The sequence below is a fragment of the Haemaphysalis longicornis genome, unplaced genomic scaffold (genome assembly GCF_048455015.1).
Source record: "Haemaphysalis longicornis isolate Haplotype H1 unplaced genomic scaffold, Haemaphysalis longicornis Haplotype H1 scaffold_12, whole genome shotgun sequence".
Lineage (NCBI taxonomy): Eukaryota > Metazoa > Arthropoda > Arachnida > Ixodida > Ixodidae > Haemaphysalis > Haemaphysalis longicornis.
Window position 1 is genome coordinate 81,453,804 of NW_027526225.1, and position 25,836 is coordinate 81,479,639.

The following is a 25,836-nucleotide window of genomic DNA, read 5'->3' on the forward strand; positions in this document are numbered from 1 at the left end:
GCACCTCTCCTCGTCGTCCCCCTCTCCACGCCAGCTGTGATAACGCCACTCTCCTCCTCGCCGCTCGGCTCGTCTCGTGCCTCTGAAGACAAGGCTGCACAGAGGAGAGCTCGCGACGCCGAACGTAAACGGCAGCGTCGAGCAGCGGATTCCTCGCTTCGAGAACGAGAAGCCGCTTTGGAGCGCCAGCGGCGAGTAGCTGATCCAGATGGCGTTCGGCAACGTGACAACGCTTCGAAACGTCAGCGTCGAACAGCGGATTCCTCGCTTCGAGAACAAGAAGCCGCAAAACGTTCGCCACCACTCGATAAATAAAGAAGACCTTTAATACACTGCTACACGTGTCTTTACATTAAGACGCTACTACTTCACGGTTTTGCATCCCCTCAGGGTTCCCACGTGGGAAGATGGTGTAATTTTTTTCTTCTCACTTCACCCATGATAATTCATCATCATCGTAAGAGAAAGTTGGCTTTCCTGCAGGGCGTAATGGCGTACAACGGCATCAGTGAGGACGCTAAAGCTTCGATTTAAAAGGCGCTTTCCAACGGGGTTTTGAGGTGCGAGAAACTTCCATTTGTTACAGCCACATTTGGGAGCTCAGCCAACAACGCTTGCACGCCAAAAAATTTTAACGCTGCAGTTCAAATTTTCGCGCCTTTACGCGCCCAAGCTACCCCTGGGCTGTGAGGCGCACCGTATAGTGGGGGGCTCCATTTAATTTGAAATGTTTAAAGGATAGAAAGTGGAGAAAGACGTACTCCCCATGTGGAGCCCAAACCCACGACATTCGGAATACCGCTCTGATGCCATAACAACTAAGCTACCGGAGAGGCTCTGCTCCCCTCCACTTTCTTTGGTATTTTAGCCTGCGCCGCTTCGCCAACTCGGGGTGAAGGGGCCCTCACATATAAAGACGCCTGCTTATTCCTCTTCACGCCACGCTTTGACTGGAAGAAATTGTCGCTACCCTACCCTTATACTGAATAGGTGTCCGGTAAAAAGCGCAAATGTTCATGGGTACATTGTTTTCTCCAGCGGAGGCCACCACTTCCGATTCGAGAGCTCTCTTGGCCTCCTGTTCGCCGGCGGCTTCCACGCACGCGTGTGCTTCTTGTTTATCTGTTGATCCACCGAGAAAAAAAAAAAAACGCTTATGCATCGCGCATTCAATAAATAACGACTGATCCTTCTAAGGTTTCTCTGAAAGGTAAGCACCCTGTGACAAATAAACAACACGCGCACACGCGCGTGAAAGCCGCCGGCGTACGGGTGGGCAGGAGAGATCTCGAACCGGAAGTGGCGGCAGCAGACGACGTACCCGTGACGACGTACCTTTACTGTTCACGAAGACGGCAACGAAGACGTCTAAAGGGTAGATTGGAACGCACCATGCATGGCCCAGTCGGCATAGCGTTACACACCTCCCGTTGCGGCCAGAGTGATCTTTTTCTGGCGATGTCGTTTCCGTGACGGATATGACGTCGGTGAGGTTTGTGTACCCCGCATAAAACACTTTCGTGTTAGTAAATGTACAGTTTTGTATTTAAGCTGAGTGTCGGTTGAAGATCCCTGGGGTCAGATCCTCAGCGCTGCGGAGAAGCCCGGAGGAAAGAACCTCGCGAAGATAACTAAGAGGTAGTCGCGGTTTACGCAATGGCATAACGCAGAGACGGCGCAAGGCATTGCAATGAGCAATCAAAACGCCAGCACGTGCGCACCTCTCCCCGACAAATTCAGCGGGAAGTCACGAACATCGCCCGGGCTGCCAGACAGAAGAAGAAAGGTTGCGTACACTCGAGATGACGTCACTGCCGCAGTTGGACGGACGCCGACAGTGAACGCGTATACGCAATCGGCATGCGTACGGTCACCGCTTCACGCGCAAAGCGGTGGTAACTGCTTTGCACTGCTTTGACGCTGTGCGGGGGAAAAACCGTGGCTCTTAGAACGATGGCGGCAAAACAAAAAAAGTAAATCCGTCTTACAGACAGCTTTCTAAAACTTGAGACAAGCTAAAAACCACCGCTACCTATAGGTATTACAAACCTCAGCTAACCCTACTATATGGGGAATTACGATAGCTTATAATTGGAGCAATTTGTGTAATATAACTGGCCTATGGTGTTTGTGCCTATGTATGTATGTATGTATGTATGTATGTATGTATGTATGTATGTATGTATGTATGTATGTATGTATGTATGTATGTATGCATGCATGCATGCATGCATGCATGCATGTATGTATGTATGTATGCATGCATGTATGTATGTATATAGCAAATCAGAATGGGAAATGAGGGCCTCGTTGAATTAATACAGAAACAAGTGTTGGCAGTCAAGAATGCCTCGGAAAGAAAAGGGGAGAGTGCGGTAAGTCATTGAAACAAATGCATTTTGAAAGAAAGAAAGAAAGAAAGAAAGAAAGAAAGAAAGAAAGAAAGAAAATGCCCGCCGGGTGGGATCCGAACCCACGACCTCCAGAATACGCGTCTGGTGCGATGACCACTACGCTACCCGCGGGGCTGTTTCCCCTCCACTTTCTCGGGTATCCGTGTTACAATACCTCCTGCAATGCCTACAATGCCTCCTGCGTTGGGAGAGGCCTTCGTCCCGCAATGGACGCAGAACAGGCTATACACGCCGATTATCAGCGATCGGTCGCCCATTATAATCGACCTACCGTGACGCAATACTGGCAGCAGTGGTGGCAATGGCACCACGCCGACACATCCCCGTCAGCGCCAGTTAGGCGGCCAGACAAAGCTGCCGCGGCTCGACCAACTGGCTTCACTTGCGCAAGAGGAAATCACCACCGACGACGGCGGCGTGGACGTGGTGGCGGCCCCGCGCGAAGGTCGGCCCGATAAGAAGTCAATCGATCATGACGCAGCACTCGGGGCAATCACGGCGGACGAAGATTCTCACGCGGCGACTCAGGAAGGGCTCGCAACGATCAGCCACGGAAGAGCCTGTTCGTAGAATGTTTTCTTTGCGTCCAAGGGGTGGCCCCCCAAAAAGCGGGTTTTAGGGTCGCTATTAGGCGCGTGTGCGCCGCACACGCACGAATGTGCGTGCCAGCCGAATCTGCTGCTCCACGGAGCGGGTTGGACGTTTAAACGACTCTTGCGAAACGCGGGGGACAATCAGAACTGCGCTGAAAGCCATCACATGTTTACTGTACAACACTTGCCGTTCACCGTCATCAATTCCGCCCTTTTCAGAGTAACATTCAAACACGTCTGCCAGCACAATAGACTGTGTAGACATTCTTTGTGTTCGTAGAGGTAGAAGTTTGTAAAAAAAAGAAAAGAGAAAAGCTGCAGATATTCGCTTCCGCAATTCCAATACCGAAGCACCAAAGTAAGCGGTAGCAAGGAGCAGTAGCGAAGAGAACTTAGCGAAGAAAACTTAGCGAAGAAAACTTAGCGAAGAAAACTTAGCGAAGAAAACTTAGCGAAGAAAACTTAGCGAAGAAAACTTAGCGAAGAAAACTTAGCAAAGAAAACTTAGCAAAGAAAACTTAGCAAAGAAAACTTAGCAAAGAAAACTTAGCAAAGAAAACTTAGCAAAGAAAACTTAGCAAAGAAAACTTAGCAAAGAAAACTTAGCAAAGAAAACCTAGCAAAGAAAACCTAGCAAAGAAAACTTAGCAAAGAAAACTTAGCAAAGAAAACTTAGCAAAGAAAACCTAGCAAAGAAAACCTAGCAAAGAAAACTTAGAGAAGAAAACTTAGAGAAGAAAACTTAGAGAAGAAAACTTAGAGAAGAAAACTTAGAGAAGAAAACTTAGAGAAGAAAACTTAGAGAAGAAAACTTAGAGAAGAAAACTTAGAGAAGAAAACTTAGAGAAGAAAACTTAAAGAAGAAAACTTAGCGAAGAAAACTTAGCGAAGAAAACTTAGCGAAGAAAACTTAGCGAAGAAAACTTAGCGAAGAAAACTTATCGAAGAGAGAACTGAGCGGTAGCGAAGAGCAGTATAGCGAAGCGGCGGAACTAAACCTGTCATCGCCTATTCCGCACGACGTCGTTTCCGTAATCACGATGCTTCTGTTTCCATGCGTTTCATTTTTGTAACCTGTCTTCTGTTTCACTGTTTACGTGCATTTTTGCTGTTCTAATCGCAATCGCATACGACGCCAGAGCTCCGCGTTTGTGCGCTGTCGCACTGTAGAGTTGTTCTATGCGTCCTGCATGTCTATGGATATGCATCACCAGGCAATACGAGCCATGATCCAGTCGGTGGATATGGATACGCAACATCCAGTACTACAAGCCGTAGTCCTCGGAAGGTTGTAACCCAGTCAAAAATCACAACAGGAATACCGCAAAGACCTAACAAGAACCTGTCGCACGACAAATAGCTGTCGTGATAACAGAAGTCCTGTTGTTACGACAAAACCATCTGTTGTTACGACACACACTTCTGTTGCAACGAGAAAGTCAATTTTCTCAACGGAAACACTTGTCTAGTCACAAAAGAACTGCTATTTACGCTACTCTTCACGATGGACAATAACATTCAAACCAGGTGCAACTACTCATAGAACATCAGGATCACGACAAGACAGGAATTCGGCATGACGGAACATCAAAGTCAGGACAGGAATACGACACCTGACAAAACATCAGAATCACGACACGACAAGAATACGACCAGAAGACAGTACGACACGCGGAAATACGACAAACCACAAAAATTTTCCTTGTCTTTTTCGACTGGGAAGCACCATCATTAAAGCCCTACGTGCATCATGCTATACAGTAACGTGTGTGCACGAGCAAGGCGGAAGGGGTGACAAAATGAAGATATTTGAACGTGTTCAGTATATATATAGAGCACATGGTCTGAACAGTCTATATACGCTAGTTCGAATTTCCCGCCCCTGTGGATGCCCGTACCGACAGACGGACAGCTGACGACGCGCACACGACAATAGTCGATCAAGGTCCGTACAAACATTTACACAGGGTGTAACAAAATCGTGTTTCTCCGTGCTGGTTATACGAAGCCCGACATCGTATACCCTCTCGATCTTGAAGTTCTGAGCCCCACATTACTTTTAAGCAACTACACTCTAGCTGTAATCTCAATAGTATTTCCAGTCGGCTATAGGCTACAGAGAGGACGGGCGGTTTTGGATTGCCGATATCACGGGAATGGGAATGCTGATCGTAGTTGCAGAAAAAGGCGCGAACAATTTTACATTCAACACCCGTCGAAACTGGTAGAGTGTTTGTCCAGTTTCAAGGCCATGCCAAAAGTCACTAGGCCACAGATAATTCAAAATAAATGCTTATCTCTGCGCGGGACGCACGTTTTATGCCAGAAAACTGGCCAAAGCCCCATCTTATTAGTGCCACAAAAATAAATCAGTGACACCGGAACGTCGATATTCTGGATTTAATTTTTATAGCCCAGAAACTTTCGGAGTAGCCCGTAAAATTTTGGCAGAAACTGTACATTTGCCCCAGCGTAGCCAGGCCGACTACCAAGACCACAAGTCATAAGTGCACTCTAGCACCTATTTTCTCACGTACAACTGCTTTTAGAACAGGACTATGGTGTGAGTTAGTTGGTTCATCTTCATGAAAATCTTTTCCACGAAAAACATTGTTCGCGAAAAGCATCTTTTTCCCACTCACAATTTCGGGGTGGAACTCGCTGCCGCCAGATGTTTTTTAGTGTGGTATTTTTGTGCAAGAGCTAGAGCATCTCTCCTTTGAAGAGGACTGTGGCCTGCAGACAACGAAATTCCTTGCTGTCTTCTGTTTTGTGTGATGTACTTTGATGTGCTCTGATGTACTTCATGTACTCCCTGCCTTGTCTGTGACGATGCTATTAACGTTTTGCGCAGTCGTTTTTTAGGGGCTTCTCCTGTCGTCGTCTCGTTGGCGTCGCCGTCCTATTGGCGTCTCCTGTCGTCGTCGTCGTAATCGTTGTCTCGTGTAGTCACGGCACTAAAACGCCGGGAAACTCGTTTACGCCTTGCGCTCAAACGCAACGCGTGCTAAAAAAAAAACACCGGGACAATCGTTCACGCCTCGCGCTGCTAAGCTTCGTGCTTCAAAGACAAGAGACTTCTACAGCAAAGCTGTATACCTCTCCCCCCAACGGTTCCATCTCCGTTGGCAAAAACGCCAGGGCGCCAAGAATACACTTATACACTGCATGTTCGCCCCTCCCCAGGTTTCACGTTAGTGGAGAAGGCCGGGGATTTTTTTTCTTTTGTTTCCTCTCCTGCCTGGGCCTAAACTGTGACCCGCAGTACCAACAAATAAAGTAACTCGATCAGTTAATTAGCGCGGGCATCTCATAATGCGGCCGCAAAGCAGCCGCAAACGCAAAAGCGCTTAACCCCGGAAGGACGCACGGCAAAGCTAACCTTTCCCACGGTTTGCGTAGACGATTGTGGACGCCGCCGCAAGTTTCTGTGCCACGCGCAATTACTGCCCCCTCTTCCCTCTTGTGTGCAGCGTCTTCGCCTCCTCCGGCAACCGGTAGAGCACGCCGAGGAGTACACGTTATTCGGGGCTCTAGAGCACGCATTCCTTACTAAGACGCACGCAGCGTTCAGATAAATCACGCACAGCAAACGCTCGTTACAATAAATAGCTTTGGTCGAAATGTCGCTTTAATCGAGGTGTTTCATCGTCTTCCACCGGAGTGCATAGAAAGGAAGGCATACGCGTTTTTTTTTAAAGCAGAGCTGTTTAAGCTTCTCGTTCCGCCGTTAAGCTTCTCGTTACCAGAAAAAAATACCAAGAAAAAGTACCGAGCGCACGGAAGCGTGCGCCTCGTGAGGAGCACCAGGCGTCGACCAGGCTTGTGCCACGTGAGGAGCTCGCGAAAAAGAAATACCAATAAAAATACCGAGTACACGGGAGCGTGCGTCTCGTGAGGAGCACCCGGCGTCGGTCGGGCTTCCGCTACGTGACGAGCTCGCAAAAAAGAAATACCAATAAAAATACCGAGCGCACGTGAGTGCGCGCCCCGTGAGGAGCGTCCGGCGTCGGCCAGCTCGACCTTCGAGAACACTCTGTCCAGCGTACGTGGCGTGATCTCTCGCGTGCTCTTCTCCTCGCCAGTTCACATCGTGCGCGCCTGAAGTGGGGAGCACAGACGCCGAGTCGCCGCTATAGACGTACAGTTCGCGAAGCCGGTTGCCGCCGGTTGTAGCGCGTGCTAACGCGGTCCACTTCGGGAGAGACGTGAAAGGCTGCGGCCAAAACGATTCGGGCCCCTCATCGGGTTTCACGTTAGTGGAGATGCCCTGGGATATTTTTAATCTCTTCACTGACAACGCTTTCAGTTGGCGTAGGATTGGATTGGTATGTCAGGTAGCTGCGGAGCAATGTGGCCAGACTTGGAGAAAGATTTGGCAAAATGCGGGCGCGTTTTGGGAGATTTTCGTTTCGGCGTACAATCGCAAAAAAAAAAACACATCAAAAATTCGGAAGTCTCCTGGATAACTCGCGAAACCTGGAAGGTATGGAAAGTTTCTTTTTCGAAAATAATGTTCAGTTGGAAGCGGCGCCTTGTCTGTCGTGCTTGCGTCTCCTTGTCAGTGTTTTTTGCGCCCTCAAGCCCCTTTCAACTATATGTACAACAAAATCGCCCACATCGAGCCCACACTAGTTCCCTTGCGCCTTTTAGGGGATGCGAATGTGTTGCGTGTACATGCCCCATTCAGTTATTCGGCACCCTCCGTTCGAAATCATCGCAGAGCGACGCTTCCTGTCCGCACAGCTGGTACAAATAAAAAGAGAATAGCAACGCGGAAATACGACGGGAACGAAATGACGCTAGACATATACGAAGCGCGCGCCGATAGATGGTTAGGCAGGCGCGCTAGAACCAACTACGACGGTGACACGCAAAATAATAATAATAATAATAATCCGGGTCGCGCGTGCCTTAGCAAACCGGGTCCGGCAACGCACGACTGACTCCCTTGGGCTCCGACGATCCGCTGACCACGACACTTGGCGACGACAGCGGCGCTGCTCTAAATAGTGGGGACATGCGACGACTGTCATCTCTAAGTGGCGCGCGAAGCCTCACCAGCGCGACATCCCGAAGGAAAGGCTTCCCCTCCTTTACACGAAGCGTCGTCCTTGAAGGACAGTCACGCAGTGTAGTATCGGCGAAGTATAGCCTCGACGCGCGGTGCACTGTCATTCGAAAGCTATAGCTTTAGAGCTTTAACTATAGAGGCTGACGTCTGCCACCGGACAGGGACGTACACCAGCGTTGACACTCGCATTTGAATTGCGCGCCGCTCTTGGGACGGACGGGGACAGGGGAAGAAGTACCTAGAGGACCGCTGAAAGGAACGATCCTTGCCAACTAGATCTGCAAAAGAAAGGTATGAGCCGCCGGAGCAGTAAAGAGCCTGCAGTTGTTTTTCCGTGCGTCCGTATCTCTTGGACATTCAAATTTTCGCGCCAACCTCTCGCTTTTCTCGGGGGGAATATGCCTCACAGCGCTGATATATTTCCACCCCGCACTTACGTTTGCGGCGGGGTGTAAACTGACCTACATAAAGCATCTCAAATTCAAGCGAGGTGAAGCGGCGTGGAACCGAGCACCTTCACCCGCGAAAACGGAAGCAGCCCCGTTTTCTCATCTCAACAACTCCTAAATACTATGCTGACTGAACGCACAGTGATACGACGTTACAAGAAGCAAAACGCCTCCGTACTGCTATTCCGTATACATGTAAACTCGGATGCCTAGGAAAACCGGCTGTACCTGGCGTTTATGTTGTACTGAAAATGGTGCTCGTTTTGTCATGGTTGCTTGCGTATAACGTGGCCAGAGCCCTTCAAGCAGTTTCGACAACTTTTTTGTCTAGTCTATCCCACTACTTGACTGTAAAATGATATCAACTCAACTCAACGTACCAAAGGCAGTCGCGAAGAAACGCGGACATATCAAGCACTCATACAGGGAAAACCGGAAGGCTAGATCGACACGCCGATAAACTAACAGCCGATATGGCTCCTGTCAAACACAGCCACTTCGACCTATTTCGAGAGTATACGTACACCAGAGATCACAGCCACAATCACACCGCAGTTATTTTAGGTATAATGGCTGCCCCCATATTCAATGCTTCGGCGCTACGACATCTCCCACGTGTTCTCCGCGTGTCAGAGACACGACGCCAGCCCAGATGAGGCGGCGAAAATCATTTCAGCACTGTAGGCTGGTGTACGTACAAGGATACGGTCACCCAAGGAAACAGCCCGAAGATGTAATCGTGATCCGTCCGTCAGTCAGCGCCGATTCGTCCACGGGAGGCGTGAACAGCGGTCCGTTTCCTTTGTGCCCCCCTCAGCCGCGTTTAACCACATCTGTCCACGAGACGGGACGAGTAAGTAAGGCGAAGACTGAAATAACCACGAGGAGACGTACTTTCCTGCTACATAACGGCGCCACACAACAACCACGGGACACCCAGATCATCCCTCCTCACCGTTACTCAGGTCTTCCTCGACTGTCAAGACGACGTCACGTGTCCACAGCGCATGCGCGAACAAACCAGATGGGCGGGCAAAGAGGCGGCAAGCTCGTCTTGTTTGATCAGGGCTGCCACCACAGTATACGAATATAAGGATCGGAATTACAGGACCGGTCATTCGCCCTAAGTGCGCAAAACCTCGAACCCTCCTCGACTGCCCGCAACCCTATTTCTCACTCCTCTGACCGGGAACAAAAAACACATCCTATGTTAGAAAGGCTTGGGGTGCGTCAGCCACGTGCCGTCACCGCTATTCTGACGACCGATCCGCGAGGCACGAAGGGATTCGAAGCAATGTCCGAACCAAAGCTCTGAGCTCGCCAACGTGAATGACAAAAGAGACAAGACAAAAGAGACCGCAGACATTAGAGTCAAAGCGGTGTGTAAGAAAAAGAGAGCCGATGCCGTCACGCGCGCGTGGGTCGATCATTCCATATAGAGAAGAGCCCACCAACACATCCTCCGGTCACGAGCGAATAGGCTACTTCGAGCACCTCTCACAGGTACCGCGGCTGGGCACCGATGCAGAGGCCATGTCTTTGGATTTCAGCGCTGACGGCCGCCTTTAAATGTCGTCTCGGCTCCGGAATGATGGAAGCCGCGAACGATCCGGTCCGATCTCTGACGTTCGCCCCCTCTTGCAACTCGGACGGCGCTGCGCGATGCGTGCCTCTTTTTGCGTGAGCGTTTGTGTATACCGCGTCGTTGAGAATCGACACGCGAAATTGCATCCGTGCCGTTCCGCTCACCTGCTTTCGGCGACGTTAGCGGAGCTATTCTTAAACACGAATAATACAAGCGGATGAATGTACACCCACTTTTTTCTGCAGGGCACGCGATGTGTAGACTAAGAAAACGAAAACTCGGCCCGCCTCCTCAAAAATATCCGTATACTTCGCAGGGCAAGGAGCGCCGGCTCGCCGACTCGAGGACGCCGCAGCAAGGACGGGACGGCGCTCGAAAACCGAAGAAAACGAGAATGGAGCGTGGACGCGGGCTGCAGACGGACGAACAATGCGAAAACCGAGACAGTTGTCAGCCCTAATGATACGCATCAAAAATTTGCAGAGAACATCCACGTGATTACCTGTAAGATTTGAGACAAGATATCATTACTTCGCCGTCGAAGGAGCGCTTTGTGACGAAGCTACTACATTCACCGTTCATGTTCTCCAAGCGTTCGAAGTGCACAGAGAGCGAGACTAGCAGCAATGGTTTTATACTGAACCATAGTGTCTTCCAAAATTCAGATATAGGGACATGCTTGAACATCCTCAACACCTGGTGACCTTAGCCCAGTTCGGCGTTGCCAGCGGTCTGTCGAGCGTTATTTACTGGGCGTCTACCTCCCTCCCTACTCCCCCTCTCCCCCCCCCCCCCCCAGCGACCTTCAGTCATCCCCTTCCAAATAAAAGAATGTATCATCATCATCTGCAGCGGCGCACCACAACAATGACTCATCAGCGCGAGCACCGAACAGGGGAAAAATAACCGCACTCAGAATGCAGGCGCGGCGCATGTTGAAAGCGCGTGCTCTGTCTTTTTTCGCTCTACTAGCCTACCAACACGCCTCGTTTCTACGCTCCACTGGTCGCTGCGCCCAATTCCTACAGCAGGCGGGCTCTCTCTGATGACGTCGCTTCCCGCTAACGGTGGCGACATCGCTACGGCGGATGCCTGAGGTACGCGCATGCGCAGCACGGCCAGTGCGCACGTTTCGTGCGCCCGGAAAATCGCTCAATGAGCCTAGTAACGCTATCGTATTGAAAAAAAAAAAAAAAAACGTTATAACCTGCCCATACGACCGTTGAGACGCAATTGGAACACGTGGTTGCGACTGCGAATACCATGCAACTTGTAAGGTGCACTTATCTGTCCGTGCCAGACAGTTCACGGGCGGTGCTCTTAACTGCCGCGTACAGCGCCCATTGCGGCGTTAAAATATCGCGGTCACGTTCAGTCGCCATTAGCGTCTTTCCCGGCAAACAAGATTAGGTGCTGACGGAGTGTGCATAACAAGGAGGCAGCAGCTCAGAAGCAGCAGAGCGATACTGCACACAGACGACCCCTTGAGAGTGAGGAAAACAGGAAAGGCGACTGCATGCAGATCGCCGGTGTCACAAGAGCAACCGTTCGTGACGCCATGTATTGCCTAGCTCTTATCTAACGAAATTCCCTTCGTCAGTAACTCTCCGACGTGGTCCAACGAGGTTGTCCCAACTTGGATTACTTTAAACATGTCCCGCTGGTAAGTCTCATAGACCACGCCGCATGGCTTCGATGGAAGGGCTGAAACGTGGATGGACGCCGAAAATTCTTTTTTTAAGGGGAGTTGGATTCTCTGCCAGCACCTCAACGGCTGAGATAGGCTCCGAGAGTAGTAACGGCATTGCTGTGTGAAAGCGAACACACGCACACCTCAACAACTCAGTTTTCAGTACTGGTATTTAGTCGGGGTGTTCGTGCACGCGCGGCCCCATCGGTCTTCCGTCGACCCAGTTTTAATTAAGTGCAGAGCACTTTAGGGTCTCGCCTTGTCGTAGCGCGTTCGCTGTCCCGCTGTCTATAGCCACCGCCGCAATCAGGCGGCGTAGCGACGTAGCGGACCTAAGCAGAGCCCCACGGCGTAGCGGCGTAACGGACCCAAACAGAAGCTTCGAAAAACAAGCAGTTTACACAGTCATAACCGTTCGAAACTCCTGAACTGGTGGCGCAAAGAAAAATTCAGGTATCTTTGAGGCACAATCTGTGTAAATAACCGGCAGCCCCAGCGTCCATTTAGTTAAGAACGCCAGCTGGGCTGGCTCTTACGACAGTAAGCGAAAAAAGGGGCCGCCAAAAACGACGCGTTTCAAACCGCGCAGTAAGGCTCCGGCACGTGCGAGATGAAAGCAAGCACAAAAAGAACAGAGCTCCCGCTGGTGCTGTTCTAGGCAGAGAGCGCGCGAGCACTGTGAAGGCGGGAAATTTGAATCGCATAGGACAAATCTCCATTAAATTCATGATGAGAGGAGTGAGACAGGGAGGCGAACAGCGTGATGGGTGGTAGCAGTAAGCGGATAACGGCGACACAGCACATTATGGCGAATCACTGCTCTGCACTTTCACGTTTAGTGGAACGGCTTTAATCTTTTTTCCGTCTGTAATTGTACGTTTGTTCTAGTTGCTTTTTTTCTCATAGTTGCAGGTGGCCCTACGTTGTGAATAATCCCTTCGCACTCGCCTTGTACCCATTCTTTTTTTTTTTTCTTAAAAAGATCGCATTACATCTCCACACTTCTCCAAACGCATCGTAGTCTGCAAGGCTACAACTTGGCATTCTATGCCAAGATTTCGTTTTCGTTGCAGCCTGTCAATCAACGAAATACTGTCCGCAATATTTTAATGTACTGATATATATATATATATATATATATATATATATATATATATATATATATATATATATATCTTACCCCGCTATAAGAGTTTAGGCGTCGTGACACCTATAGTTCTGTTGTGCACCACTACCGCATATATCCTCGGGGGAGTGCCAGCGATTTATGCGTGAAAAAAGAGCTGCAACGTTACCGCACTTTGGATCTGAGATGTATTTGTGAACAGAGGGGCTAAAAATGGAACGGGAACAAGAGACCGCAAAAGGCTAGAAGGCTCCGTTTCCTCCAAAGTTACAATTCTAAAGCCAAACCGTATTACGCATGCGCGCGCCGGTTCACCACGAGTGAATATCCGTGTGAACAACGGATGACACGCGGATAATTTTGTACCGCTTAAGCCATGGCACCGCTTAATATGACCAGCGATAAGCCATTTTCCCTTTCAGCGATAACCACCGAGCACGCGATCTTGACAGAGCAGATTTCGATCGAATAATTCTACAAGTTTTGGAATTTTCTAAAATTCACTTGTACTCATGCTCCTCGGTTGCTCTAAAATTTCACGGACTCTACATTAACACCCCCTCCCAACCAAATAGAAAAAATGTCAAATTTTATAATTTAAGAAATCGATGTACAAAGGGCAGCATGACAACGCGTGTGTACAGTATATACGATTCCAATCCAATCCAATCCAATCCGATACAATTCAATTTAATCCAATCCCATCCAATCCATTTCAATCCAATCCCATCCAACACACTTGTCTATAACACAGGTTTCGTACTCATAGCCTTATCTTGCCTCGGTCGAAAAGCATTGTGTCAATCTGAAGTCTTAACCATATATTTTGACCTCAACGCTTTTTGTGAAAATCTTGAGTTCTCAGTTTTAAGAAATAACTACTTGAATTCGGACTCAGTGTTATAGACAAGAGTGTTACGCACTGTACGTGCCCTGGACTACGCATTTAAATTCGGCGCCAAATCGCTACCATAGACAGGAATGTAAGCCCGATAAACTCGCAGACAGCCCTGGATTTATAACGCAAAAGAAAGCACATTAAATATTTCAACTTCTAAAGCTGTCAACAACTCGCGGCGATAATCGTGAAGCTTGATTTCATTCCCGGAATAACTAGAGCCACTAGCTTATTTAGTGGCTCTAGGAATAACCATCACGGCCTACATCGGAAGCGGCGGCGCTAACGCAAACTGTCGGCGCGCCAAACGCCGCACGCTCGGTTAAGCGTCGAGCAAGACTCCACTCACATTCATTTATGACGTGTCACACAGCGCTGTTCACGACGCCGCGAAACGCAGTTTAAAATACGGCGGTAATAAAAAAAAAAACGTCGAAAAAAAAAAAAAAGACCCCAAACGACCGAATGTTTCCACGTCTTTTTGTCCGTATGGAGCCCGTGCTTGAAAAATCAAAGAACCCACGATTCGTGGCTGTTCTTCGGAACTGATTTACTCTTGGTGGGCGCCTATAAACGCGAAGACGGCAGACATAACGGCGAAGCTCCGGCGGCGTGACGCTGCAGCCTCACGCGCGGATGCGCGCCAACTGCGTCAAAATGAGACCCCTGAAAGCACGACAAAGAGCAGCACGACGTCCGTGTCACCACACAATGCGACGCTTGTATTATCAACGTTGTGCAGGCCTTTCTCTCTGTCGTCTGTGTGGATTGAAACGGAGAGGTTGTGTTGTGGCGGTTATGCGTACACAGTAAACCCTCGTTATGCCGAACTTCTCAGAACAGAAAACAGAATTCGTTATAAGCAGTAATTCGCTAAAAGAAAGCGAGGATGATTCACTCAACGTGCACTGCAGTGGGGTCAGCGAAAAACTCGGAGTAAAGCGAAAATTTGAATAGGTGTTTGGGTTGTTGTAACGAGAGCTTTATATTCCTATATAGTCACCCACCACAACTCCCCCTCTCCTGAACGCTTTCAGTGTGTCGACCACGCCTGCGCGCCCCTCTAGCAAACTTCTACTTTCTAGAATACGCAAAGTCTTTGCACAAAGGCCGCGTTATTTTTACCGAAATCCCTTTATTCGAGATTTCGCTGTACTGGAAGCGTTTCACAGTGACCACTGCAGCGCGTTGGAAGCAGATCATCCCCCCATTTACTGAAGTATCGCTTACAACGAAGCAATTCTCCTGTCCCGAGCACCTCGTATTAAAGGGACCCTGCAACACTTTTTTCAACTTTTTTTTTCTAAATCTTAAATGCTTTCAGAACGTAATCAACCAGCGCATCTAGTACTTGGAATAGGGCGCCGAAGTACCTCAGCCAGAAATTTACGCCCATCAGATAACTTGGAAACCTGCTCAAAGGTTTTTCTCTCTTTCCCGAGTATTGGCGTTCTTGGAACGCTCGAATTACGCCATTGCATCAGTGTAGCGGCTATCAACCACTTCCTTCTTGTTCAGCAATAAATGCATTCGATAGCCACTTCAGAAAAAAATCCACAAAGCAAAGCAGAGACGGGAGACGAATAGTTTCGCTGCGACGAGCGAATTACGCCGTGCCGCTCCGTGCTGTCAATAACTATAGCTTCCACAACGCTTTCAGACGCAAAGGAAACAGTGAAAGCGTTTATCGCAAGTGCTGCAGAGTCCCTTTAAGGAGGGTTTACTGTGCACGTTCAATTCTCCTTCCCTTTTGACCAGTCTTTGCGTGACTTAGAAGGTGAATCCATTCCACACCAACTCGCCCAACTCGCAACGTTACTCTAGTCGGCAATTAAGCCGCAGCCGTGTCTACAGTGCCGTTCGACGGTATTATAAACACTCCACTATATCGACGTCCACCGGTGTTTTGTAACAAAATTGCCGCGTCTGGCAACACATCGCTCTAGACAACGTCAAGCTAGGCAACCTAACCTAAACATAACATGACCTACGCACACAAAGAAATCCTTTAAAACATCAAAACTAACCTAAGCCATTAAAAATGTAGTCCAATTTAATGATAAAAAAACAACCAAGGCAAAACCGGTCTCGAACCACCGCCCTTGAGATCGAAAAACTAAGACGGATCCTCTACACTACAACGACTTTGTTATTATTATTATTATTGCCTGGTTTGGGTCAATACATACAAGCAAAACATCAACAAAGTTACACCACGTGAAAAGGCACTAGCACATCCCTTGCTAGTGTGTCAGGTTTAAAAAGGCAGTAGCCTCGCAACACTTTCCAGCACAGTCACCCCCTCGGGTGCACTAGCCTCGGCTTTCAACACCTCGACTATGTAACGGGCATTTTCACAAAAATATTTCCTCCCTGGTCATGAGTCATTTGGAACACGAGTTGGCAGCTCTAGGAGAAGAAGCCTTCCTTTTGCGCTGCTGAGCGTTTCTCTAAAGCCGTACTGAGTTCAGCACAGTTTATTATGAACTCTTTCTTTGAACGGTGGAGAACTTGTGTGACTTGATTTGTTGTGCCTTGTTGCCAACCCCAAACAGTTTTGTTCAGTGTGTAGAATGACCTTGTTAAATGAAAACTGATTGGATAATTTTCTGTTCTTAGGGCAGCGCTGTTACCACTAGTCGTTGCGCCCTGATATGTGGGTTATAATAAATTTTATTTAGCCCCCCCCCCGCCCCCCCCCCCTCCTCCCTGGCCTCGCATCTACATCATTGTACCGACGGGCCATGCGAGCCTTCCATATATCGTGTAGGACAAGTGACATTACGAAGTCTATGGAACACCCCCGGTATTGTGGTTAGCATAGCTCTTGGCCGGTGCTAGTCTTATACCCCAGTCTAGTCTTATACCCCAGCTATACTAGCGTACGAACGTCATTTGAACCAGATGTCATTTGACTCAAATGCCAAGTTGTGCTGCTGCACTGGGTTTTGAAATGCCATTCGGCTCAAATGACATTCGAGCCAAATGAGCACCGAGAGACACATTTGGGATTTCAAATGTCATTTCTAGCACTCTCGCACGCAGCGTCTTCGATTGGCAATAAAAAATGTAATACTTCCGTACGTAAAACAAACAAAATATGTTTGTTTGTGGAACTTTGTACCCTGCTCATTTACTTAAAACATGAAATCAACGTACTCAATTTTTATACTCTCAAAACCAGTGGGTCAGTTGCAAATAAAAAAAAAAGAACTGTACGAACAGCGGTTCTATTCTGGTGTCTCTTCTAATTTGATATCATTTTACTGCCTTAGACTGCTCCCAAATTTGATTGTTCATTGTACGAAAACGGAACGGGGCGACAACAGGTCCACTACAGCACAACGAGCAATTGTGAAAGCTAAATTTCAAATGCCATCGAAATTGTAGTGTAGCACGGCGGATTCCGAATGGCATTCGAAGCACCCCATTTGAGTCAAATGACATTTGGTTCAAATGACATTCGGACGCTAGTGTAGCCGGGGTGTTAAATACCCGAACGTCATCGACGGCACTATACTCGGTTACAACTTAAGAACGCCAACGGAAGTTGCCGCTGTTCCTCATCACCGCAGCCGGATGTTACTCCGCGCGGCGCAAGTAGTGCGTTACTGGGAACATTTTGAACATGGCTCGAGCCGTTTCCGTAATTTTCTATAATTGGTATGCTTATAAAGTACTGCAACAACGACAAACAAACTACGCGAGAAAAGGCAGGCCATATCACGCGTTCATAGCATCTCCGTTCAAAACGCGCGCGCCCGTTGACATCCGGGTACGTCGCTTAGGCGGAGTGATACCGTACATGAGCTGGTGCCGTTCTTAACTTGTTCCCGAGTATAGCCGCCATGCCTGCAGTGATCAGCTAGAGTGCCGTCGAACGGCACTCAAGACCAGGGACGTAGCCAGAGGGGGGGTTTGGGGGTTAGAACCCCCTCCGAAAATTTTTCCAGGCAACCCTCTCGAGCCAGACTTAATGCCCCTTTCGGCAAATATCCTCCCTTCCGATAACCCATAACCCCCTCCGAAAAAAATTTCTGGCTACGGCCCTGCTCAAGACACTACGTTTTGCAGCACTGAGCGTAAAAGCACCGGAAAGCGCTGAAAGAGGATGAGGGATTGGACAAGGACGGCGCGCGGAGGATACTCGCTGGCGCGCCCTTCGGAATGCGGTCCGTGTTCGCAACTTCCCACTTGAGAGAAAGAGAGTCTTGTTCCGCCGCCACGCGCAAGGCGACGATTCTTTCCGCGTTTCCGGAGCGTTTTCGCAGCCCGGCTTTCCGCGGGCTCGCCGCCGCAGGCCCAATCCTCCTCCTCCTCCAAGATGCCGCGTGCTTCCTCGTGTCGTCTCCGGGCCGCAACGACTCCTCAGGCGCAACTAAACGCTCCTTTCGTTTACCTCTCCTCTTTAAATCGAAACACTCGGCCGTTTGTGGAAGCGCTAGTTCGCCGCAAAGCTGATTGTGCGTGAAATTTACATTGTGGCAACAGTTACAGTAATTCCCGCCCACTGGTATTACTGTTACGCATCACAGTAAAGCAGAAGAACCTTCACCTACTTCGAGCTCGGAATTATACACCCGCCGCAAGGTGGAAAGGAAGTCGCTACTACGAGCGCCTGTAGGTGTGAAGCGTCCAGACGTTCCTCAGCATTGGCCCAAGAAATGGCACACTATCATTCACAGGATTAGAACTGGATCGGCAAGAACACCACACTTTCGCGCTACAAGGTATACGGCAGTCTAGATGATCCCGAGTGTTCCCGGGGCTCAGCCAATAACGACATTGCGTACATCCTGTGGGACTGCCCTCGCTTTGCCGAGTGTCGACAACAGGCCTTCAAAAACGTAGGATTGGCAAGCCCACCCAGCCTTAATGATTGGCTTTATCCAACCAAGTCGTCTGTCTCAATCACAGCGAAGAACGGCGCCTAGCTGCTCCCCGCTCTGCGAAACTTCCTCGGACATCTGGCCTCCACCATTTCCCTTAGTTCCGTACCCCATTGGATGTATCATTTTCCCCCACAATTCCCACTGACTAATGCCGTTCCCCTAGACACCAAAATTGGCTAAAGCGTAACATGGCGTCATTGTACCCCTTGTAAATAAAATAAATGCGTGTTACCCCCACCACCACACATTAAAGGTTAGCGAGGGACAAAGACAACGTGCTGACGCATTTTCGAAGATCCACCCACGGATATTTAAGTATTTTTTTCTGTTGATATATTACAATTGTTATAATTACTATTAAGGATTGTTCTCGTGTTAGACGATCGTCTGTAGTGAGTATACCTTCGCATTAATCTGTACGATTATTGTTTTTCTGTTGCATCATGGCAGATTGATCCATGTTTCATGGCGTTGTACCATGACGGCAGGATGAATGAAAGCGACGCGGATCGTGGTAGATGATGAGATGGATTTTAATGAGTGGCAGCCATCTTTCCACGAGCACCGCTACGCGCCAGCGTATAGTCATGGACAAATGAAACGACGCGACCACGAAAACACGAACCGGAACACACAAACACCGCGATTTCTTTCCATGCAAGTCAATTGCCGCGTGGTTGAAATTACAATAGCGCGCCATTATTACGCCTCCAGGAACGGTATTTTACAATTTTGAGTGTTCTGGTTCATATTTTTGTGTTTGCGTTTCATTTGTCCGTGACTGTAGGAGTTCTTATAGGTTGGTGCGCAAGGTGATGGGTGCCATTGTCCAACTTCTTCACGCGGCAGTATGTGCTAGTCACATAAAGGCTTGGCATTTTTTGTTTCGTTTCTTCTTTTCATCCGTTCACGAGTACGAAAGCTTGCGGGCTGCCTCAGGGACGTCAATAGAGTTGATACATTATTATCACTCATTGTTCTGCGGGGAAGCCCCTTACGGGCTCGGGATGTCGGCGTCTCATATCGTCGTCGTAGCCATCGTAACCGTAGTTATATAGTTACCGCGCAAAGTTACCGTGCGCCGGCCGCGAAATACATTTTTGGCGCCATCTGGCGTAGTACGTGAGGGCAACCGGTGCGACTTCGTCGGGATTGAAACGCGCCGTGTAGCAGCGGCGATGGGTCGAGCGCGCTCGAAAAGTCAATCGCGCTTCGCTTCAATCCGGAGTGAAAGTGCCCGTGTGACAGGAATATTAGTTTCACGTTTGCGTATTTCGACTGCGATATCAAATTTATTTTTTCCGGTTTCCCTCAATGTTCCGGTTAAAGGCACTAATTGCTCCTCTGCGCCCTAATTCAGCAATTTATTGATTAGTGAGCCATTACCTTTACCTTGGTCATTGATATTTTGCGCGTTTGTTTTGAATTAACGACTCTTGATTTCAAGTGCAAGCACATTGATGCCGAGAAGAGCAGTGGCCACGACACAAGTGACGGTCCAAAAGGAGAGGAATGCAGTGTGTGTGCGTGGATCCCATCCGCCAAGGACGCCATCAACGGCCTTCGAGGTTGGTTCTTTGGGCTCTCGCGCTTGCGTGCGGAGATACATCTATCCGGAGAAATATACCCCCTTCGGCAAGCTCAGCAGAACGCAAGCAAATGCACATGGACGACGCCATTTTATTTTGTCCAATGCCTTTTTACCCTGGTGGCCGGAACCAGAACGAAAAAAAAAAGAATGTAAACTAAAAATAACACGTGGGTTCGTTTCTCCCCCTGGCAATCGGGATCAATGAAGCAGTGCAGGTGGAATAAATATCCTTTTGGGAGTCATTGGCATGTTACGTAGGCAGTGATTCTTGCAGGCGAGAAGTTCTGTGTACTGGCATTTCGTTACATACGCAAATAAAATACACACATACAAACACATAGACACACACGCGGAGTTATGACGTAAACTTAAAAAGCATTAAAAGCTCATAAATGTGATTTTAGAGCTACGATGCGGCGATTTTCTATCCACACTGATGCGGTCTATCTACGTCACCAGTATTAAGTTCTGGCTAATTAACCAAAATTTAACCAAAACAAATTTACAACGAGCGAAACGACCGAACCCACAGTTTTCAGATATAGTGCTCGTAATCTGCCGCCCCCCCCCAAAAAAAAAAAACATGCAAAATTCACCAGCTTCCGCAGGATTTCATTGAAGAGTGAAATTTGCGCCGCAAGAAAATACGGCGGGGGAAGTGTATACGAACAGGGAAGCTGCGGTCGCATGGGTACGCTGATAACCACGGCGGTAGCGAGTGTAACGTAATACCACGGAGACGACGATATACAGTGCAAGAGAGCCTGAAGAACGACGGTGAGGACGGACGACTCTTATCGCAAAACTGTGGAATTTAATACTCGGGATAATTTCAGTGGGAAAGCCCCACCAGCCTCGCAAACTGGGCTTCACCTTCGCTTGTATGACGCCTCTTCCGAGCTGGTGAAAAACACTGGCCGTGGAAAGCGTCGACCCTGGGTCCACACGGCGGCGAAGTCGGTGCCTTTCCGACAACGCCACCACGCCGGTCTGTTGTTTCCTGAATCGTTGGACGTTATAACTGCGCAGCGAGCTTTGCTACCGACGCTGCCGCCTCGACTTGAGCACACCGACGCCCGCTCGCGAAGATATGTGAAATGAATATGGGAAGTATTAAAATCACCACAAACAATATGCAAATGGTACTACAGTTGAAACTCGTTTTAACGAACACTGATATATCGAATTATCGGCTATAGCGAACTAAATACGTACTTTAGTTGGCCACGCCATATTTCAGTGACACGTTTCCTGTTATAACGAAACCTAAGCCGCTAGAGCCGCGCGCGATATCGGCTATAACGAAGAAATATTTGAGGAAGGCTGATAGACTATTGTAAAAGCTCCCGACGGCCAGAACTGCGGAAGTAGAAAAGGCCCTTTCGTGAGTGGACAATATGAAAAACTTTATCCCGCTCGGTGCTGTGAAAAGCCACCTAACGAATATCACATCCTACTACAAATAAACAACAACGCAGGCCTCTTTTTGTCAAACACGCTTTGTTCTGTTCTAATTTCACTTTCTCGTGAACTGGTGCATTTTAGTTTGAAATGCCAGAAGGAGAAAGTGAAAGATTACCTTGTCTATAGTGTGTTCGAAGCCTAGCAGTTTTCGTATCTAAGATTTTCGCGCCAGCCAGATTGCCAATTCGCTGAAGCCTATTTTTACTCACACTGTTACAACGAATATCGGACATACCGAACTAATTTACTGTCCCGATTCTACTTCGTTGTAACGAGGTTTGACTACCCTCACATCAACTCGAAATGTCCATATCGTCAGCAAGCCGTCAAGGCTGATTTGCACCACCTGGTCTGGATATGCCCCGAATTCACCCGATATTGGAATTTCACTTACCCACACGAAGATCCCTCAACCCATATCGATCCCCTCACATTAGATGAACACACCATTAACCTTATCATACAGCTCGCCACTAAGAGCGGTCTTGCGCGAGTTATATAGCGATTTCCTACACCAGTGAACAGACCATTCAACGCTGAACAACCCTCCTGTGAAAAAATTCATGCCGACTGCCGACGACCATGAGCTCATGACCCCTTTCATCTATGAATACTCCCCTTCCAACTCCCCCACGAGGCCTCCGGCCTACCGTTTTAGGGGCGTAGCCCCTTAGGGGCTCGGGCTGTCGGCGTCTCCTGTCGTCGTCGTCGTCGCAATCGTCTTCTCATCTAGACACGGTACTAAAACACTGGGACACTCGTTTACGCCTCGCGCTAGAACGCTTCGTGCTTCAAATACACGAGACTTGTGCAGCAACGCTGTATACCTCTACCCCCCCGGTTTCATCTCTAACCCCCCGGTTTCTACCTCTACCCCCGGTTTCATCTCCGTTGGCAAAAACGCCAGGGCGCCAAGAATACACCCACAGACTGCATGCTTCGCCCCTTCCCAGGTTTCACATTAGCGGAGATGGCCCGGGTTATTTATTTATTTTTTTTTTGAACAAAAGTTCAACAATGCCATATCATAGCCGGAAATGTCTGAATATTCGCCGCGCCAGACATGACCGCACACACGTAACCACGCTGGAGTTTGACCGAAAGGGGGCATACCTGATATCGGCAAAGACATCAGCGCGACCGCATGAACAAACGCCAGGAAAGGGGACACAAACACGCGTCGCTGTGCAAACTGCTCCAAACAAAAGCCTCGTGTTTGTGTCTTCCTTTTCTCGCGCATTCGTCCCGTTTTCCAGTTATCTTAGTAACAAGCCTGCCTGTGTACTCTAGATACCTTATTGTCCTGAAGCCATTAGAGAAGGAAGAGAGAACGGCTACGCAAGGGAAAAAAAAACTGTTAAGGAAAGGTGCAATAAAATGCCTTCAGTGATCCAATGGTAGCCTAACACTCCCAACAGAAAAAAAAAAAAAAACCTCTGTATCCAAAGTATCTAAGCCACAAACGATTCAGAACATAATCGCAAATTCAAAGCGCAAATATTTTACGCTTGAGCGACGGCACACAAAGCCCCCCCCCCCCCCCCCTCTTTTTTTTTTTGTTTCATCGTTACTGGCATAAATATTTTCCTTGGTGCATTGAGAGGTAAGCTTACGATTCAAAACTTCTTTGCCCTAGAAACTTTGTACAAAGACTGCACGTGCGCATATATTTGATCATTCAAATATCATGCGATGTCACTAGTTCTATCGTTAAAGTATTGCCAAAAAAAAAAAAAATTAAGCCTCACGGCACGGTGTAAACTTGTTCTCGTTGAATACAATGGCTTGGGGTGAAATGTAAAGACATGACGAAGTGCAACAACAAGCGGACGCTGACGTCGTAACGACACGATCGAATTTGCGATAACATTTATACGTAGACGGCAATGTCTGATTTAATGCGTGTTGGCGGGACGGATTTCAAAAAAAAAAAAAAGGAAGACCCATACACGACAATGTCTGTGTATAGTTCTAAAGGAGTTAATAGGGCCGTTGAGACAAATCACGACCTTGTTTAATTTGAAAGAATCGCTGATTCCCTCAACTCCATTGAAGCCCCAAAAGGCGTTTCTTAACCACGAACAAAAAGAGAAAGATAGAAAAATTTTAAAATTTAGGGCTACCCGACGTCATCAGTGACGTAATTGAGAAACTTTAACCACAGTTCGCTACAGTTATAGGGGTGTTTGATTGCACGCGAACATTGAAGTGATACGAACGACGACACTACCGTGACAACTACAATGGCACAGTCACGTTTCCTGTAATGGACTTTGATCAGCAGACGGCCATTGCACAATGAAGACTTTGAGACGATGTAAGAACCCGGCAGAAAAGTGGCTGGTGGGCGTGTCACGCATGCTCCATTTGTGATGCTTAATATCTGGCTCAGTTGTTTGAAGTTTCTGATAAAATTGGTATCAGTTATAGAGAAAAAGAAATCTTTTGAAATGAGCCAAGCCTGTATTTTGCCTTCGTCGGCTCTTAACGTGTAACACGATTTTGTGGAAGTTGATCGTGCTGTGCGTTCACAATTTGAATAAAACAAGCCTCACGGCTATAGAGTGCTCCAGGAGTGTTTGTGAGTGATGTTGAACGCGAAACCCAAACTTCCAGATAACTTCGGCCACGTGATTCGCTTAGGCTATTTCACATTGGCTAATTATTTCAGGGTGTGCGAATATTCGCATACGAATCAAATCACTGTTGGTATTCTATTTTAGAATTCCGCATCTTCGAATATTCGGGCGTATTAGAAATATTCGGGATTGTGTCGACTGCTAAAACATGCTGCATATCCAAACCTACGCCCCCGAGAATTCATCCCAGTGGAATATATATTATAATAGGGATAATTGTCAGGGCGTCTCCAAGATGGTAGAGAGGCCCGTTCGTCTCAAAGACCAAGCCAGGCCTGTAGTCCGCGCGCAGGACTCGCGAATAAACTGCCCATAAGGCCGCACCTCTCAGCGGCCGACTGGCACGTATTCACTTGGGGAAATATGCTAGCTGTAAGGTCAGCCTTTTCGCATCAGCTAATGGGATATGCTTTTTCAAAACAGTGGTGTTTTTTGCGTATGGTCGCGATTCCACCAAAGACTAAGACAGTGCTAAGACAGCGCCGTTTCGTCCATGACCAGTACTAAAAGCAAAAAAAAAAGCCTATCGCTGAAACTTGATGTGCTCCAGCACGCTTCAAGGTTTCTTCTAAGACATTCGAAGAGCGACGTGTGATAACGTATCACGAAAGCTACCAAGTAAAAACTATAAAGCGTGGTCGCTGAAAACGATTGTAACCAGAGACGTGCGTGCGCGGCTGCTACATTTGTAGAGAACAAAGTTGATACAAAGCGACAGAAACGACGATAACGCCGCGTCGAGAGGGGAAAAGCGTTCTCTGCCGCCGCCGGACGTCCGATGATTTCGGGCGCCGACGGAGGTTCCGAAACCACAGTAGCGACTAATTGCCGAGAGCAACGCCCGAACAACGATTTGGCCGGATACTAGCTCCCGCCAGCAAAGCAAGACGTCCGTTAACGGCACGGCGGTTTGGAAGGCGGCACAACGCCTCCAAAGCGTGCTCAACGAAGTACGACTGGACTACGTTCACCGATGTTTCCGTCCGAACGAAGGATGCTTGGAACTGATCACCAATCCAGTTAGGTTAGCCAGCAATAACTTTAGCCTATTCTTATCGACAGCAATATCGCGAAGCGAATTAAAGAGCGCTACGCCTCTGAAAACGCTACTTCGTCTGTCATATTAAAGCGCCAACTTTAAAACGCACTTCTGTCGTGTCTTTTCACAGTCCCTATTTTTTTGCGCTGAACTGCACGAGCCAACTTCAAACTTGTAAAATGATCCGTGCGCCGAAACAACTGATTTGAGAGACACCGATGACAAGTTGCTGGTCTCGGGGTGGGTGGCACTTACAGACGAAGCAATGCTAGTTAATTAGTAACGCTAAGCACGTGAACCCCGGATGGACAAGGAAACAGCTCGCCCGCCGTTCGTCGTAAAGCGGTTATCTCCACGTCTGGGTCGCTCCGTGAATCGCTAA

The 25,836-nt window shown here is 48.4% G+C and overlaps 1 protein-coding gene and 1 non-coding gene across 4 annotated transcripts in view; both read right to left on the minus strand.

Moving 5' to 3' along the window:
- LOC144162860 (uncharacterized) overlaps positions 1-25,836 on the minus strand; it is a 299,979-nt gene that overhangs the window by 273,197 nt on the left and 946 nt on the right. The gene's annotated exons all lie outside the window — the stretch shown is intronic.
- On the minus strand, positions 2,453-2,525 carry Trnat-cgu (transfer RNA threonine (anticodon CGU)). Its single transcript has one exon. It is a non-coding gene; the product is annotated as a tRNA-Thr (tRNA).